The 18906-nt window shown below is 42.5% G+C and overlaps 1 long non-coding RNA gene across 1 annotated transcript in view; it reads right to left on the reverse strand.

Annotated features, from left to right (window-relative positions):
* Positions 1–11380, reverse strand: part of LOC141060228 (uncharacterized) — a 118794-nt gene extending 107414 nt beyond the window's left edge. Inside the window, exon 1 of the long non-coding RNA XR_012222687.1 lies at positions 11242–11380. This is a non-coding gene — a long non-coding RNA (uncharacterized lncRNA). The remainder of the gene's footprint in view (positions 1–11241) is intronic.
* Positions 11381–18906: the final 7526 nt, after the last annotated feature.

Genomic DNA, 18906 nt, shown 5'->3' on the forward strand with positions numbered 1-18906 from the left:
ATCATGTATCATGTTATCCGAAACAGTCAGAAAACTAGCCCCATATTGGCAGATCCCAGACCTCAGACTATATACTGTGTAAGTTTATAAGCCCCTCCAGTGTCAGGAATAGATAGTATGTGACAATACAGTATCATTCTTGTGTTTTCTCCTATAGGGACTGCCCTAGTTTGGTAATGTAACTGCTGTTAATTAGTAGTGCAGACAAATTGTCCTAGACTAAACTCAGTCTTCAGACGGCCCAATATGTACCACTCAGGGAAAACGTACCTGCTCCAAAGATCATTAGCAGCCTCTAACTAATGGCCATGCTGCGGTCTGGAAGGGAATGAGTGCAATATCGTTATAAAGACTAGGGATATGTGCAGTCATAATGTCTGGGAGATCTGTGCCATTATTTAGTATGAATATGGAAATTATCTCTGAAAGGTAAGTGTTCCCTGAGCGGTATATACGGTATTATCACATACTATCTATTCCTGACACTGGAGGGGCTTATAAACTTACACAGTATATAGTTTGAGGTCTGGGATCTGACAATATGTGGCTAGCTTTCTGACTGTTTAAGATAACATGATTTTAGGGTTTTCTTCATCTAGTCCTGCTTGAATATAGATCAATAATAAATAATCTCCTCATGAGTCGCCTTTGGTGAGGACGATGAAACCCGTAGAAATGTGAGGCTTGGAGAGTGAGTGTGTATACGTCACCTTACCCTATATGCTGAGATGTGGGGTACATGTTTTTTCTAATAGTCACCTTCTGACTAACCTTCAGGGAGTGAATTATAGTTTTACATTTGGAATTAATAAAGTTTAGTTTTATCATTTTGTCAGTGAATCTTCTAATCAAGGGATAATTACGTGTGTGTATATATATGTATATACACTACCGTTCAAAAGTTTGGGGTCACCCAGACAACTGTGTTTTCTATGAAAACTCATACTTTTATTAATCAAATGAGTTGCCAAATTAATTTAAGATCTCGTCCAGACATTGACAAGGTTGGAAAAAAAGATTTTTATTTGAAATAATAATTTTCTCCTTCAAATTTTTCTTTCGTCAAAGAATGCTCCCTTTGCAGCAAGTCCAGCATTGCAGACCATTGGCATGCGTACCATACGGTCAAGCTGCTCCCACAACAGCTCAATGGGGTTGAGATCTGGTGACTGCGCTGGCCACTCCATTACAGATAGAATACCAGCTATCTGCTTCTTCCCTAAATAGTTCTTGCATAATTTGGAGGTGTGCTTTGGATCATTGACCCGTTGTAGGATGAAATTGGCTCCAATCAAGCACTGTCCACAGGGTATGGCGATGCAAAATGGAGTGATAGCCTTCCTTATTCAAAATCCCTTTTACCTTGTGCAAATCTCCACAATCACCAAAGCAACCCCAGACATCACATTACCTCCACCATGCTTGACAGATGGCGTCAGGCACTCTTCCAGCATCTTTTCAGTTGTTCTGCGTCTCACAAATGTTCTGTGTGATCCAAACACCTCACACTTGGATTCGTCTGTTCATAACACTTTTTTCCAATCTTCCTCTGTCCAATGTCTGTGTTCTTTTGCCCATATTAATCTTTTCCTTTTATTAGCCAGTCTCAGATATGGCTTTTTCTTTACCACTCTGCCCTGAAGGCCAGCATCCCGGAGTCGCCTCTTCACTGTAGACGTTGATACTGGCGTTTTGCGTGTACTATTTAATGAAGCTGCCAGTTGAGGACCTGTGAGGTGACAATTTCTCAAACTACAGACTCTAATGTACTTGTCTTGTTGCTCAGTTGTGCAGCGGGGCCTCCCACTTCTCTTTCTACTCTGGTTAGAGCCTGTTTGTGCTCTCCTCTGAAGGGAGTAGTACACACCGTTGTAGGAAATCTTCAATTTCTTGTCAATTTCTCGCATGGAATAGTCTTCGTTTCTAAGAACAAGAATAGACTGTAGAGTTTCACATGAAAGTTCTTTTTTTCTGGCCATTTTGAGAGTTTAATGGAACCAACAAATGTAATGCTTCAGATTCTCAACTAGCTCAAAGGAAGGTCAGTTTTATAGCTTCTCTAATCAGCCAAACTGTTTTCAGCTGTGCTAACATACTTGCACAAGGGTTTTCAAGGGTATTCTAACCATCCATTAGCCTTCTTACACAGTTAGCAAACAAAGTGCCATAAGAACACTGGAGTGATGGTTGTTGGAAATGGGCCTCTATACACCTATGACGATATTGCATTACAAACCAGACGTTTGCAGCTAGAAAAGTCATTTACCACATTAACAATGTATAGAATGTATTTCTGAATCATTTAATGTTAGCGTCATTGTAAAAAACTGCTTTTCTTTCAAAAATATGGAAATTTCTCAGTGACCCTAAACTTTTGAATGGTAGTGCATGTGTGTGTGTGTGTGTGTGTGTGTGTGTGTGTGTGTGTGTGTGTGTGTGTGTATATATATATACACACACACACACACACACTCACTGGCCACTTTATTAGGTACACCATGCTAGTAACGGGTTGGACCCCCTTTTGCCTTCAGAACTGCCTCAATTCTTCGTGGCAGAGATTCAACAAGGTGCTGGAAGCATTCCTCAGAGATTTTGGACCATATTGACATGATGGCATCACACAGTTGGCGCAGATTTGTCGGCTGCACATCCCTGGTGCGAATATCCCGTTCCACCACATCCCAAAGATGCTCTATTGGATTGAGATCTGGTGACTGAGGAGGCCATTTGAGTACAGTGAACTCATTGTCATGTTCAAGAAACCAATCTGAGATGATTCGAGCTTTATGACATGGCGCATTATCCTGCTGAAAGTAGCCATCAGATGTTGGGTACATTGTGGTCATAAAGGGATGGACATGGTCAGCAACAATACTCAGGTAGGCTGTGGCGTTGCAACGATGCTCAATTGGTACCAAGGGGCCCAAAGAGTGCCAAGAAAAAATTCCCCACACCATGACACCACCACCACCAGCCTGAACCGTTGATACAAGGCAGGATGGATCCATGCTTTCATGTTGTTTACGCCAAATTCTGACCCTACCATCCGAATGTCGCAGCAGAAATCGAGACTCATCAGACCAGGCAACGTTTTTCCAATCTTCTACTGTCCAATTTCGATGAGCTTGTGCAAATTGTAGCCTCAGTTTCCTGTTCTTAGCTGAGAGGAGTGGTACCCGGTGTGGTCTTCTGCTGCTGTAGCCCATCTGCCTCAAAGTTCGACGCACTGTGCGTTCAGAGATGCTCTTCTGCCTACCTTGGTTGTAACGGGTGGCAATTTGAGTCACTGTTGGCTTTCTATCAGCTCGAACCAGTCTGCCCATTCTCCTCTGACCTCTGGCATCAACAAGGCATTTCCGGCCACAGAACTGCCGCTCACTGGATTTTTTTTTTTTTCGGACCATTCTCTGTAAACCCTAGAGATGGTTGTGCGTGAAAATCCCAGTAGATCAGCAGTTTCTGAAATACTCAGACCAGCCCTTCTGGCACCAACAATCATGCCACGTTCAAAGGCACTCAAATCACCTTTCTTCCCCATACTGATGCTCGGTTTGAACTGCAGGAGATTGTCTTGACCATGTCTACATGCCTAAATGCACTGAGTTGCCGCCATGTGATTGGCAGATTAGAAATTAAGTCTTAACACACAGTTGGACAGGTGTACCTAATAAAGTGGCCAGTGAGTGTGTATGTATATGTATATATATATATATATACCATCAAGTAAATGTCCAGAAGAGACAATAAAGATATATGGCCCTTCAGCATAAATATTTAACTCCAATCCTTCCTTATGATAACGTAAGGACAAAAGAAGAGATCCATAAAAATAACATTTTTGTTTCAAATATTAAAAACAACAATTTATGTAAAATTAAGCAGAATGCCTCAAAAATCAGGACGGAACAACTTGTGCAAAAATCAGTGGAAAATACAAAGGTAATGAATGCCCATATATCCAAAGTTTAATGCCAAAAATATGCAAATAATTGTTTATCATAAAATGCACAGTGCCAGATATATGAAAACATATATTATTCTTCGACTAAAACGAAATTAAGGCATTATTTTCCATTGATTGTGCCACATCATATAAGGTCAAAAGACCAAACAGCCACTTAGCATAGACAGTATTCACTACAATGAACAGCTGAATAGAAGACTGCTAAGTAATCCCAAAAGTCAATAGCAAGAGGTGTGAGTAGTAAAGGGAAAGCAGTGCATCTAATTCACTGATTATACCATGCCATGTAAGGTAATAGACCAAAATGTCACTAATTCTAAACAGTATGCATACTATAATCAGCTGACTGAACGCTAAATAATCCCAAATGTCAATAATAAAAGTTATAAGTAGTAAAGGGAGAGCGATTCACCTGATGCAGAGTTGTGACACTCTTCCTGACACCCCGACACGTGTTTCACCGCTCAGCTTCTTCCTATATATAAATTTTCTCTGAACTCATTCCTCATGTTTGGCCTCATTAAAATAACAACACTCCTACTCCGCTGGCGTGCCGGCTCCACTTCAGCGGTGTTGAGACTCACTGTCCCGAGGCTTATGTGAGGTTCTCACATCACACGAGCCCTGCACCCAATCACCGGCAGCTTCACTGTTCCTTCGGACATATTGAACATCAACAGGAGGCCAGGGCTGCGGCTGCTCTCTGACGGCCTCATGATGCTTGATTTGTCTGAAGGTGGGGACAGTGACGTCAGCGCTGATTGGGCACAGGGCTCACATCACGTAACAACCTCAAAAGAGCCCAAGAACGCAAGTGCTAACATCACTGAAACGGAGCCAGCATGGGAGGTTTGTGTAAGTGTTTTTATATTAACAGGACCGAACATGAGGAATGAGAAGGGGTTGTCCAACTAGTTGTCAACCTCTTTATCAAAAATCCCACACAGGGAAAAGTCATTATTATACCTAGAGTGCGAGAAATGAATTACAGGAAAATCGTATTTTGTTGACCTTCAAAAATAACTCAGACGGGGAAAACCTATATATATTATTCACAAATTGTACAAAAACATGATGCACGCGGCGTGCGTTCAAGAATGGAATATTATACGGGAGTTATATAGGATAAATTCAAGGTGAGAATATTATATGGGAGTTTTATAGGATAAATTCAAGGTGAGAATATTATATGGGAGTTTTATAGGATAAATTCAAGGTGAGAATATTATATGGGAGTTTTATAGGATAAATTCAAGGTGAGAATATTATATGGGAGTTTTATAGGATAAATTCAAGGTGAGAATATTATATGGGAGTTTTATAGGATAAATTCAAGGTGAGAATATTATATGGGAGTTTTATAGGATAAATTCAAGGTGAGAATATTATATGGGAGTTTTATAGGATAAATTCAAGGTGAGAATATTATATGGGAGTTTTATAGGATAAATTCAAGGTGAGAATATTATATGGGAGTTTTATAGGATAAATTCAAGGTGAGAATATTATATGGGAGTTTTATAGGATAAATTCAAGGTGAGAATATTATATGGGAGTTTTATAGGATAAATTCAAGGTGAGAATATTATATGGGAGTTTTATAGGATAAATTCAAGGTGAGAATATTATATGGGAGATTTATAGGATAAATTCAAGGTGAGAATATTATATGGGAGTTTTATACGATAAATTCAAGATGAGAATATTATATGGGAGTTTTATAGGATAAATTCAAGGTGAGAATATTATATGGGAGTTTTATAGGATAAATTCAAGGTGAGAATATTATATGGGAGTTTTATAGGATAAATTCAAGGTGAGAATATTATATGGGAGTTTTATAGGATAAATTCAAGGTGAGAATATTATATGGGAGTTTTATAGGATAAATTCAAGGTGAGAATATTATATGGGAGTTTTATAGGATAAATTCAAGGATGGAATATTATATGGGAGTTTTATAGAATAAATTCAAGGTGAGAATATTATATGGGAGTTTTATAGGATAAATTCAAGGTGAGAATATTATATGGGAGTTTTATAGGATAAATTCAAGGTGAGAATATTATATGGGAGTTTTATAGGATAAATTCAAGGTGAGAATATTATATGGGAGTTTTATAGGATAAATTCAAGGTGAGAATATTATATGGGAGTTTTATAGGATAAATTCAAGGTGAGAATATTATATGGGAGTTTTATAGGATAAATTCAAGGTGAGAATATTATATGGGAGTTTTATAGGATAAATTCAAGGTGAGAATATTATATGGGAGATTTATAGGATAAATTCAAGGTGAGAATATTATATGGGAGTTTTATAGAATAAATTCAAGATGAGAATATTATATGGGAGTTTTATAGGATAAATTCAAGGTGAGAATATTATATGGGAGTTTATAGGATAAATTCAGGGTGAGAATATTATATGGGAGTTTTATAGGATAAACCAAATACCAACAGAAAATAAATGACCCAAAACAAACATTTATCAGTAAAAATAACTCAACTTTATTAGGTAAAGTATAAAAAGAAATGCACCATTTTCCGATACCAGTCGCGTCTCCATTTTTCATGATCTTGGGTTGGGTGAGGGATTATTTTTTGTGTGCCGAGCTGTCGCTTTTAATGATACCATTTTGGTGCAGATACGATCTTTTGATCGCCCGTTATTGTATTTTAATGCAACGTTGCAGCAACCAAAAAACGTAATTCTGGCGTTTTGACTTTTTTCTCATTACGCCATTTAGCGATAGGGTTAATTCTTTTTTATATTGATAGATCGGCCGATTCTGAAAGCGGCGATACCAAATAACTGTGTTTGATTTTTTTATTTTATTTTGAATGGGGTGATTTGAACTTTTATATATTTTTCTTTAATAGTTTTAAAAACCTTTTTTTTTTCACTTTTGGCATTGTGAAGACATACAGCATTGTATCTTAAGTAACCAGACAACTATTTTTTAGCAAACAAAGAATAATAGAATGTTGTCTGTATGTTGGCTTTAAATGTAAGTGTTGATTTCTGGTTGGTCAAGAAAACAGACTTTTGTTTGTGTAAGCCGGTAATATTGACTTTTATTGTGCGCTTATCCTTGATCATTAGTAGAGTTGAGCGATACCGTCCGATACTTGAAAATATCGTATCGGACGGTATCGCCCGATCTAAAAAAAATATCGGGTATCGCCGATTCCGGTGGTCTGTGCAGCCTACGGGGGGCTGTGCCGGCCTGCCGGGGGGCTGTGCCGGCCTGCCGGGGGGCTGTGCTGATGTCCGGGGGTCTGTGCAGCCTGCGAGGGTCTGTGCAGGCATCGTCCGATGGGACTACAAGTCCCATCTGGCGATGCCTGCTACCATGACAGTGATTGACACATTAGCCAATGATGGGACAGTAGTAGTCCCATCATCTGGCTAATGTGTTAAATGTAAAAAAAAAAAAAAAAAAAAATTTACAAACTACATACTACATATATACTACATGCATGCTACATGCATGCTACATACATGCTACATACATACTACATACATGCTACATACTACATACTACATACATACTACATACTACATGCTACATACATACTACATATATACTACATACATACTACATGCTACATACATACATGCTACATACATACTACATGCATGCTACATACATACTACATGCATGCTACATACTACATGCATGCTACATTTATGTATACCCCCCTCACATGTAAAGCGCCATGGAATAAATGGCGCTATAACAATAATAATAATAATAATAATAATAATGCTACATACATGCTACATACATACTACATATATACTACATGCATGCTACATACATACTACATGCTACATACATACTACATACATACTACATACATGCTACATACATACTACATGCTACATACATGCTACATACATACTACATGCTACATACATGCTACATATATACGACATATATACTACATACATACTACATGCTACATATATACTACATGCCTGCTACATACATACTACATGCTACATACATGCTACATATATACTACATGCATGCTACATACATACTACATGCTACATACATGCTACATACATACTACATATATACGACATATATACTACATGCATGCTGCATACATACTACATACATGCTACATATATACTATATATATGCTACATATATACTACATATATACTACATGCATGCTACATACATACTATATGCTACATACATACTACATATATACTACATACATACTACATACATGCTACATGCTACATACATACTACATACATGCTACATACATGCTACATACATGCTACATGGTACATACATGCTACATACATGCTACATACATACTACATACATACTTAAAAAAAAAAAAAAGTCCCTAGTCTCACTTTATGGTAAAAGCTGCATGGGAAATTCCCACACAGCTTTTACCATAAAGTGAGACTAGGGACTTTTTTTTTTTTTAAGTGGCGGAGGAATACAGTGCGGAAGGATACCTACCTTCCGTCATTGGATTCCTGGAGCCCGTAGAGAGCGGTAGCATCAGCTGATGCTGCAGTTCTCTACCCAAGATCGTCGTGGGACACACTCGTGGACTGCTTCGGATCATGGGTGAGTATTTTGGTGGTTTGTTATTTTAGTATTTATTCCGCAGAAGACAATGGCTTCGGGGAACAATGTGACAAGTATTGGTAAGTATGTACTCTATGTTATATGTACTGTATGTCTATGTATGTATTGTATGAATGTATTGTATGTAGCATGCATGTAGTATGTATGTAGTATGTATGTAGCATGTAGTATATATGTAGTATGTATGTATGTAGTATGTATGTAGCATGTAGTATGTATGTAGCATGCATGTAGTATGTATGTAGTATATATGTAGCATGTATGTAGCATATAGTATGTATGTAGCATGCATGTAGTATATATGTAGCATGTAGTATGTATGTAGTATGTATGTAGTATATACACTCACTGGCCACTTTATTAGGTACACCTGTCCAACTGTGTGTTAAGACTTAATTTCTAATCAGCCAATCACATGGCGGCAACTCAGTGCATTTAGGCATGTAGACATGGTCAAGACAATCTCCTGCAGTTCAAACCGAGCATCAGTATGGGGAAGAAAGGTGATTTGAGTGCCTTTGAACGTGGCATGATTGTTGGTGCCAGAAGGGCTGGTCTGAGTATTTCAGAAACTGCTGATCTACTGGGATTTTCACGCACAACCATCTCTAGGGTTTACAGAGAATGGTCCGAAAAAGAAAAAAAATCCAGTGAGCGGCAGTTCTGTGGCCGGAAATGCCTTGTTGATGCCAGAGGTCAGAGGAGAATGGGCAGACTGGTTCGAGCTGATAGAAAGGCAACAGTGACTCAAATTGCCACCCGTTACAACCAAGGTAGGCAGAAGAGCATCTCTGAACGCACAGTGCGTCGAACTTTGAGGCAGATGGGCTACAGCAGCAGAAGACCACACTGGGTACCACTCCTCTCAGCTAAGAACAGGAAACTGAGGCTACAATTTGCACAAGCTCATCGAAATTGGACAGTAGAAGATTGGAAAAACGTTGCCTGGTCTGATGAGTCTCGATTTCTGCTGCGACATTCGGATGGTAGGGTCAGAATTTGGCGTAAACAACATGAAAGCATGGATCCATCCTGCCTTGTATCAACGGTTCAGGCTGGTGGTGGTGGTGTCATGGTGTGGGGAATTTTTTCTTGGCACTCTTTGGGCCCCTTGGTACCAATTGAGCATCGTTGCAACGCCACAGCCTACCTGAGTATTGTTGCTGACCATGTCCATCCCTTTATGACCACAATGTACCCAACATCTGATGGCTACTTTCAGCAGGATAATGCGCCATGTCATAAAGCTCGAATCATCTCAGATTGGTTTCTTGAACATGACAATGAGTTCACTGTACTCAAATGGCCTCCTCAGTCACCAGATCTCAATCCAATAGAGCATCTTTGGGATGTGGTGGAACGGGAGATTCGCATCAGGGATGTGCAGCCGACAAATCTGCGCCAACTGTGTGATGCCATCATGTCAATATGGTCCAAAATCTCTGAGGAATGCTTCCAGCACCTTGTTGAATCTCTGCCACGAAGAATTGAGGCAGTTCTGAAGGCAAAAGGGGGTCCAACCCCTTACTAGCATGGTGTACCTAATAAAGTGGCCAGTGAGTGTATATAGTATGTATGTAGCATGTATGTAGTATGTATGTAGCATATAGTATGTATGTAGCATGCATGTAGTATGTATGTAGTATGTATGTAGTAGATATGTAGTAGATATGTAGTAGATATGTAGTAGATATGTAGTAGATATGTAGTATGTAGCATGTATGTAGCATGTAGCATGTATGTAGCATGTAGTATGTATGTAGCATCCATGTAGTATATATGTAGCATGTATGTAGCATGTAGTATGTATGTAGGATGCATGTAGTATATATGTAGCATGTAGTATGTATGTAGCATGCATGTAGTATATATTATGTATGTAGTATGTATGTATTCCTCCGCTCAATGTTACACAATTCTGTGACCCCTGAGGGTTAATAATCCTCCCTGCCCCCTAGATGAGCCCCCAGAGGTGGAGGGGGTAACATGGGGCCACTTGTGGGGTCTCTGCTGTTCTGGTGTCAGAGCTCTTCACATGGCGTCCACCGTCTATCCCAGCCACAATGGCGCCCCTTCCCTCCTGAGGAGTGTCCGGCCCCTTATGGGGTATCGGCGCTCAGGGGAAATTGTGGAACAAGTGGTTTCTGTTTTCTCCTCTTCTCCCGTGTGATAATTACAGACTTGGGGACGGAGCGACATTTTAGTGGGAACATTTCATTCCTCCGCTCAATGTTACACAATTCTGTGACCCCTGAGGGTTAATAATCCTCCCTGCCCCCTAGATGAGCCCCCAGAGGTGGAGGGGGTAACATGGGGCCACTTGTGGGGTCTCTGCTGTTCTGGTGTCAGAGCTCTTCACACGTCACACGGCGTCCGCTGTCTATCCCAGCCACAATGGCGCCCCTTCCCTCCCGAGCCTGTGGGGTATCGGCACTCATTAGACACGGAGCACTGTGCGGCCTCAGCGCTCCTGTCACCTTTAGGACAATGATATATTTGGGGCTAAAGTGACATTTCTGTGAGGAAAACAGTAAAATTGTCATTTCTTCCTTCCACATTGCTGAAATTCCTGTCACACTGTCCGAATTCAGAGATTGTCCTGTCAGAAAGGAGAAGACAGGGGGCGGAAGGGTTAGTAGGACTTACAGGAGGAACCGGCCCAGAAAGCAGAAGGTCCAGGAGCGTCCGCCACATATATGACTGCTCTGTGCACACAGGACCTGTGGTGACGTCATGCCCATGTGACCAGAAGGGGCGGCGCCTCCTCCTCCATAGAGCAGACGGGAGGAAGCTGTGGCCCCGCCCACACTGTCCAGCATCTCCCCATAGGAGAGAAGTGTGGACGACAGGAAGGCACACCGTCACCAGGGGGAATGCAGCTTGTGGCCCCTAGAGGGGAATTTTCTTCATCTTATTCCAGAAGCCATGTTTTACCAAACTGAAGCTTTTTTTTTTTTTATTCAGAATTTTTTTTCCCCCTTTTTTTTTTTAAGTTTTTTTTTTTTTTTTACAGATTTAATGACAAAACTTAAAAATAAATAATAATAAATTTTATTTTTATAGCGCTGACATATTCCGCAGCACTTTACATTTCAGAGGGGACTTGTACAGACAATAGACATTACAGCATAACAATAATCACATAGATTATAACAGATACCAAGAGGAATGAGGGCCCTGCTCGCAAGCTTACAGTCTATGAGGAAAGAGGTAGACACGAAAGGTGGGTGGTAACAGTTGCCCTGATTGTATGGACCAGCCATAATGTTAAGTGTGTAACAGTACAGACACAGAGGGCTAATGGATGCATAAAGCATGTGGGAACATGACGCGGGGAACCTGGTTATGGTAAAACTTTTGGCTGTGCCACACAGGGATAGATTAGGTTAATGTGTTGAGGCGATAGGCCAGTCTGAATAAATGTGGTTTTCAGGGCACGCTTAAAATTGTGGGGATTGGGGACTAATCGTATTGGCCTGGGAAGTGCATTCCAAAGAATTGGTGCAGCACGTGTAAAGTCTTGGAGACGGGAGTGGGAGGTTCTGATTATTGAGGATGCTAACCTCAGGTCAGCAGAACGGAGGGCGCGGATAGGGTGGTAGACTGAAACGAGGGAGGAGATGTAGGGTGGCGCTGAGCCACGGAGAGCTTTGTGGGTGAGGACTTCCCGCCTCTCTCCACGCTCCCAGAATCTTCCGGTCCCAGTAATCCTTTGCGAGAATGACTGCAATGACGTCGCGGTCTCGGACCGGACGATGCCGGGAGCGTGGAGAGAGGCGGAAAGGCTGCGTGGGACGCCGGAAGATGAGAATAACAATATTTTTTTTGATTATTTTTTACATTCTATCTTTTACTACTGATGCTGCATAGGCAGCCTCAATAGTAAAATGTTGGTCACACTCGTCAAACACTATGTTTGACGAGTGTGACCAACCTGTGAATCAGTTCTCCAAGCGATGCTCCAGATCGCTTGGAAAACGCTAGCATTCCGTAAGCTAATTACGCTTGCAAATCGCTAGTTTTTCCACGGGAAAATCGCGGGAATTTAAAATGCGATTTTCCCGCGGAATGGAATTCCGGAATTCTCGCGGTAACTTCCGTGGGAATTCCGCTATGTGTGAACTTAGCCTAACGATTGTCGAGGAATATGATCCCGGCTGCAGCATTCTAGACAGATTGGAGGGGGGAGAGTTTGGTAAGAGGGAGACCGATTAGAAGAGAGTTACAATAGTCAAGACAAGAATAATAAGAGAAACAGTGAGGCTATGTGCCCACGTATGCAGAAAATTTCTGCTTCAAAATCGGACTCCTTCCCAGAAAACGCGCGTTTTATTTCCGCGCGAAAACTGCGCGTTTATGCGTTTTTTTCCATGTGTTTTCTGACTCATAGGAAAGAGCAAAAACGCTGACTTTTCTGCAAAATTAATGAGCATGCTGCATTTTTTACCGTGAAGCGTTTTTCGCGGAAAAAAAGCGCATCAATGTGCACAAAATGTGTGGACTTCATTTAAAACGAATGGGATGCTTCTTGTATGCGTTTTTGAAGCATTTTGACCTGGACAAATGCTTCAAAAACGCTTACATGGGCACACAGCCTAAGAGTTTTTGTGGAGTCAAAAGTAAGAAAAGGTCGAATTCTAGAAATGTTTTTGAGGTGCAGATAACAAGAGCGAGCCAGTGATCGGATGTGGGGGGCAAAGGAAAGCTCGGAGTCAAGTATGACCCCAAGACAGCGGGCATGTTGCTGGGGAGTAATAGTGGAACCACACACGGAAATGGCAATGTCGGGTATAGGTACATTAGCAACGGGAGGAAACACAAGGAGTTCAGTCTTTGACAGGTTCAGTTTCAGATATAGTGAGGACATGATGTTAGACACAGCGTTTAGACAATCGCTGGTGTTTTCTAGAAAGGCAGGCGTGATGTCAGAAGAAGCAGCGTATAATTGGGTGTCATCAGCATAGCGATGGTACTGGAAACCAAATCTACTGATTGTTTGACCAATCTACTGATTGTTTGACCTGATCCTTGAGGAACCCCAACAGTAAGGGGAAGATGAGAGGAGGAGGAACCTGCAAAAGATACAGTAAAGGAGCGGTCAGAGAGATAGGAGGAGAACCAGGAGAGAACGGTGTCCTTGAGGCCAATGGAACGGAGCATAGTGAGGAAGAGCTGATGATCCACAGTGTCAAATGCTGCAGAGAGATCCAAGAGAATTAGCATGGACTAATGACCATTTGATTTAGCTGTTAGTAGATCATTAGAGACTTTAGTGAGGGCAGTTTTAGTAGGGCGTAAAGAACGGAAACTGGATTGGAGAGGGTCGAGAAGAGAGTTATCAAAGAAATAGTAGATAAGACGGGAGTTGACAGGCAATCCAGGAGTTTAGAGATGAAGGGAAGATTAGAGACAAGTCTATAGTAAAGCCCCCGTTACACACTGTGATATCGCTAGCAATATTGCTGTAAAGTCACCGATTTTGTGACGTTGCAGCGATATTGCTAGCGATATCGCTGCATGTGATACTTACCTCCGACCGGCTCCCCCGCTGGTTATTGCTGATCGCGCGAGAAGCTCCTGGATCATTTCTCATCGTCAGCTTCCTGCGGCGCTTCCTGCTGTGACGATGAGCGACGCGTGGAGCCGGGCGGGAGGACGCAGGATCGCCGCGTCTGACAGGTAAGTAGCGATCCCCGTCCCCTGCGATGTCGCTGGTGAGATCTGCCTGTGTGGCAGCGATCCTGACCGCATCATATCGCTGGTCAAGATCGCTGGTGAGTCGCTAGGTGTAACGGTACCCTTAGCGGCACAGTTTTGGTCGAGGGATGGTTTTTTTAAGTAGTGGATATATGATGGCATGGTTAAATGAGGAGGGAAAGATACCAGAAGAGAGAGAGAGGTTATTTTAGTTAGGTGAGGGGTGAGAGCAGGGGAAAGGGACTGGAGGAGATGTGACAGAAATGGGTCACTGGTGCAAGTAGTTGGGCGAGATGATGCAAGGAGCCTGCTTACTTCTTCTTCTGTGACTGGTTCAAAATCATAGAGTGCGCTAGATGCAGTGGGGGAGGGAGGACTGTTATGGATGAGTCACCGAAGGAGGAAAAAACAAAAATAATAGCTAAGTCCAGAAAACCAGAGAAGTTGGAAGCTATCGGATTGCAGACCCCTGAACCTATCCACAACAACTAGCAGTAGCCGTGGGGGGTTCCTACGGTGCCTTAGACCCCTCGATCACAGCCGGAGAACTAAATTAGCCTAAAGACAGAAAGGGGAAATCTAAACTGCCCCAGAGCAGACCCCAAAGGAATAGGCAGCCCCCAACATATAATGACTGTGAAGCAAGATGAAAAACACTAACACAGATAGAAAGATAGTTTGAGCAAATGATGGAGCCCAAGCTAACTAAATAGGACAGGATAGAAAAGCTGCTGTCTGCAATCCGCAAAAACCCTATCCAAAAATGAACCAACAGACTAATAGGAAAAACAGGCCCTGAAGTCACTAGGCTTCAAAAAGACTATATCAGCACTTAGGTATATTCTGAAGACAGAGCCAGAGATCAACAGATCAGAGACAAAAATGGAATTCAGCTCACCCCCGGCCGGGGATGGCTGAACTCCAAAAAACAAGGCAAACAAAACCAGAACTAAAGTGTACAAAAGGCAGAGCAACACTTAGCTTTGAGAAGCAGAAATCAGACTGGTCTCCAAGAATCCAGCAGGAATTCACCAGCGAGGCAGCAGGGCGTCGGCTGCCTTATATCCAGTCATCAGTTCCTGTGACCCAGTCATCATCTACCTGCTCAGCTGTTTGGTGATCAGCCTCACTACCTTCCTTCGCCAGAAGAGGGAGTTCATCAGACCTCACTGGTGAAGGGAAAAATGAACTCACAACAGAGGACAGTGCATGGTATGAGGTGATAGGCAGATAATTTCCTGTCCGAGCTGGTCAATTTTTTCTTTGAAGTAATTCACCAGATCGTTAGGTTGAAGCTCCGTGGTTGGGGCCTGTACTCTTGGGTTGAGTAAAGAATGAAAAGTGTCAAAGAGACGTTTAGGGTTATTGGACAGTGAGGTGATGAGCGTGTTGAAATAGGTTTGTTTTGAGATGTGAAGGGCAGTGTTGTATGTTCTAAGCATAAACTTATAATGGATGAAATCTTCGTGTAGATTGGATTTTCTCCACAGACGTTCAGCGCACCTGGAGCGCCGCTGCAGGAAACGTGTTTGCAGGGTATGCCAGGGTTGTCGCCATCTGTGTTGTGGTGGTCTATGTTTAGGAGGTGCAAATTCATCCAGGGCACTTTGAAGTGTTTCATTGTAATGTTTCAATGCAGAATCAGGACATGAGAGGGAGGAGATAGGGGCCAATGAAGACTGCAAGTTCTCCATAAGTTTCTGGGTGTTAATGGCCTGTATGTTTCTATAAGTATGGACAGTGGGGGTGACCTGAGCGGCCTGGCAGTTCTTGATAGAGAATGAAAGAAGGTTGTGGTCAGAGAGCGGGAGAGGGGAGTTTGCAAAATCATCCACTGCACAAAGCCGAGAGAAGACCAAGTCGAGGGAGTTTCTGTCTCCATGCATTGGAGAATTAGTAAGCTGCGAAAGGCTGAACGAGGAGGTTAGAGATAAAAGGTGAGTAGCAGATAGGGAGAGGGGAAGAGCAATGGGGATGTTGAAATCGCCCATGATGAGGGTAGGGATGTCACAAGAGAGAAAATGTGGAAGCCAAGTGGCAAAATGATCCAGGAACTGATGGGAGGGGCCGGGAGAATGATATACCACCGCCACTTGCATTGAGAAGGGGGTGTAGAGTCTGACGGCATGGACCTCAAAAGAAGAGACAAGTGAGGGTACTTGAGGGATAACCTGAAAGGTACATTTTGGTGATAGGAGCAGACCAACGCCTCCACCTGCTCTAATAAAATACAATGCGGCGAGGAGCCCTGCTGTGAATAACGCTTAAAAGCAGCTACAAATATGATAAAACTGCATAAAAAGGGCATCTAAGTGGGCACCGAAGGGCGTTACTGAAAGGGTTAAATGACTGAACCCGGCCCGAATGGGTTATGACCATGAGAACTGGCATGAAAGCCAGCAAATAGCCATGGTATCTCCATTTCACCTAATCTTGAAAGCTGGCCACTGGAAGGGCATGGTGAAACCAGAGTTACACAGTGTAAATCACTACAGGGTGGGCCATATATATAGATGCACCTAAATAAAATGGGAATGGTTGGTGATATCAAATACCGGGCACACCCAAGGATTTTTGGTGCAAAAAAAATCAGAATTTTAATATATACAATAGCCACTAGTTACAAACGTTTCAGTCGTGATAGACCTTCATCAGTGTACTAGGGTTAGTTTCTAGATGCTAGTGTGAGTAAATCACAAATAGTAGCCAAAGATCGGGTAAAGAGTGTAGTACGGAACATAGGGAGGTGACAGCTCCCTGTCTTGCGGTGGATACTGTGACATAGGATACCTGGCATATACCTATTTTGGCATACTGCAGGTCACTGACCACCTAAGTTCTGGGCTACACTCTTTACCTGATCTTTGGCTATTTGGCTACTATTTGTGATTTACTCACACTAGCATCTAGAAATTAACCCTAGTACACTGATGAAGGTCTATCACGACCGAAACGTTTGTAATTAGTGGCTACTGTATGCATTAAAATTCTGATTTTTTTGCACCAAAAATCCTTGAGTGTGCCTGGTATTTGATACTTGGTTATAAGGTTTGGGAACCTACTGTGTGGCACCTCCCTGTTTGGCTGTGCTAACATTTATTCCTATATGGTTGGTGATATCAACTTCCTGTTTGTGGCACATTAGTATATGGGAGGGGGAAACTTTTCAAGATGGGTGGTGACCATGGCGGCCATTTTGAAGTGGGCCATTTTAGATCCAACTTTATAAATGGCCCACCCAGGTGTATCCATATAAATGGCCCACTCTGTATATAAGGCCAGAGAAACATAACTAAGACAGAAGCAGAAACCTGGGTACCTGTACACGTGTACAGTGTTGTAATACCTGCACAAGTGGGGACGCCCATGCAGTGTTGTGAATTTCCCAGGGGTTCTCTGTCTTGGTGCATCTCTGATATTCCAGATGGATGATGTTTAAAAGCTTCTTGGTGATGATGTGAGTATACAGTATGTAGTTAATGTTTATATGTGCTTAATCATTATATGTATTTAATCTTTATATGTACTTAACCTTTGTATCTTAAAATATACAAAAGTGTACGCAATCATACTATTCAATTATACTATTCCTTTAATTTTGTACTTTAAAATAAGTAGTAGCCTTATTTAAAGCCGTATCTGAACCTTAGTGTAATAACTTGTTAATATAGCATAGTATATGTGTATGTATGCATGGTATATGCCTGGATGTGTATATATGCATGGTATATGCCTGGATGTGTATGTATGCATGGTATATGTGTATGTGTTAGGTTGAACAATAAGCAAAGCTCCCAACAGTCCCGATTCTCGCGGGACAGTCCTGTTTTTGACACCCCCAACCCGCGTCCCGCCCGGGACGCTATTTTTCCCGCATTGCACTGAGCCGCCATGCCCCACCATTCACCGACCCCATGATCCTCACCCTCCCAGAGAGCCACCGCAGCCTGCAATTGTTAGGGACGGCGGAACGCACTAAATATAAAATAACGTAAAGTGTGTTCGCTGCCCGGGATCCACCGTGCAGAAGGTGTTAACACTGCTGCTAGCTGATGTTGGACGTACAATATGGCGGTATAACGCACGCGGGTTGAACGTCACCCAGGTGCACTGAGCGATCTCTGTTTTACTCACAGAGATGCCTTAAGTGCAAAACACAAAAGGGCTGAGCCTGTTAGCATCACAGGTCTCAGAGGAGTGCACGCATGGTATATGGTCACAGGAGCTGGGCCCTAGGCAGAGGATCAGCGTCCGTCTAGACCTACCGTGCGTGCGGCGTCGCAACTGCGGACGCCAAAAGGAGCTGCAGACTGCAGCGCGGCGACAGACACTGCCGCTAGTCGACAATGCCCAAGAGGGGCGCACTGTCGGACGCTAGTACTGTGTAGATGCTTATTGTGGCTAGAGCTTGCCACTGGCTGTTACTGACGCTAAAGCTAAGTGTGACGCCCCTGAGGCTCAGTCACCACAGAGGTACTGCACCTTGCTCTCTCTCCAAGGTGGGGTACCCCACCATCCAAGTAAGGTGGGAACTCCCTTTCTACACTCCAACACTCGCACCCCACACAACAGGGTAGTTCTGCACAACCACATTGCGGCTCCATGCTCAGAGGG

The sequence above is a fragment of the Dendrobates tinctorius genome, unplaced genomic scaffold (assembly GCF_039654945.1).
Source record: "Dendrobates tinctorius isolate UK_male_01 unplaced genomic scaffold, ASM3965494v1 ptg000233l, whole genome shotgun sequence".
Lineage (NCBI taxonomy): Eukaryota > Metazoa > Chordata > Amphibia > Anura > Dendrobatidae > Dendrobates > Dendrobates tinctorius.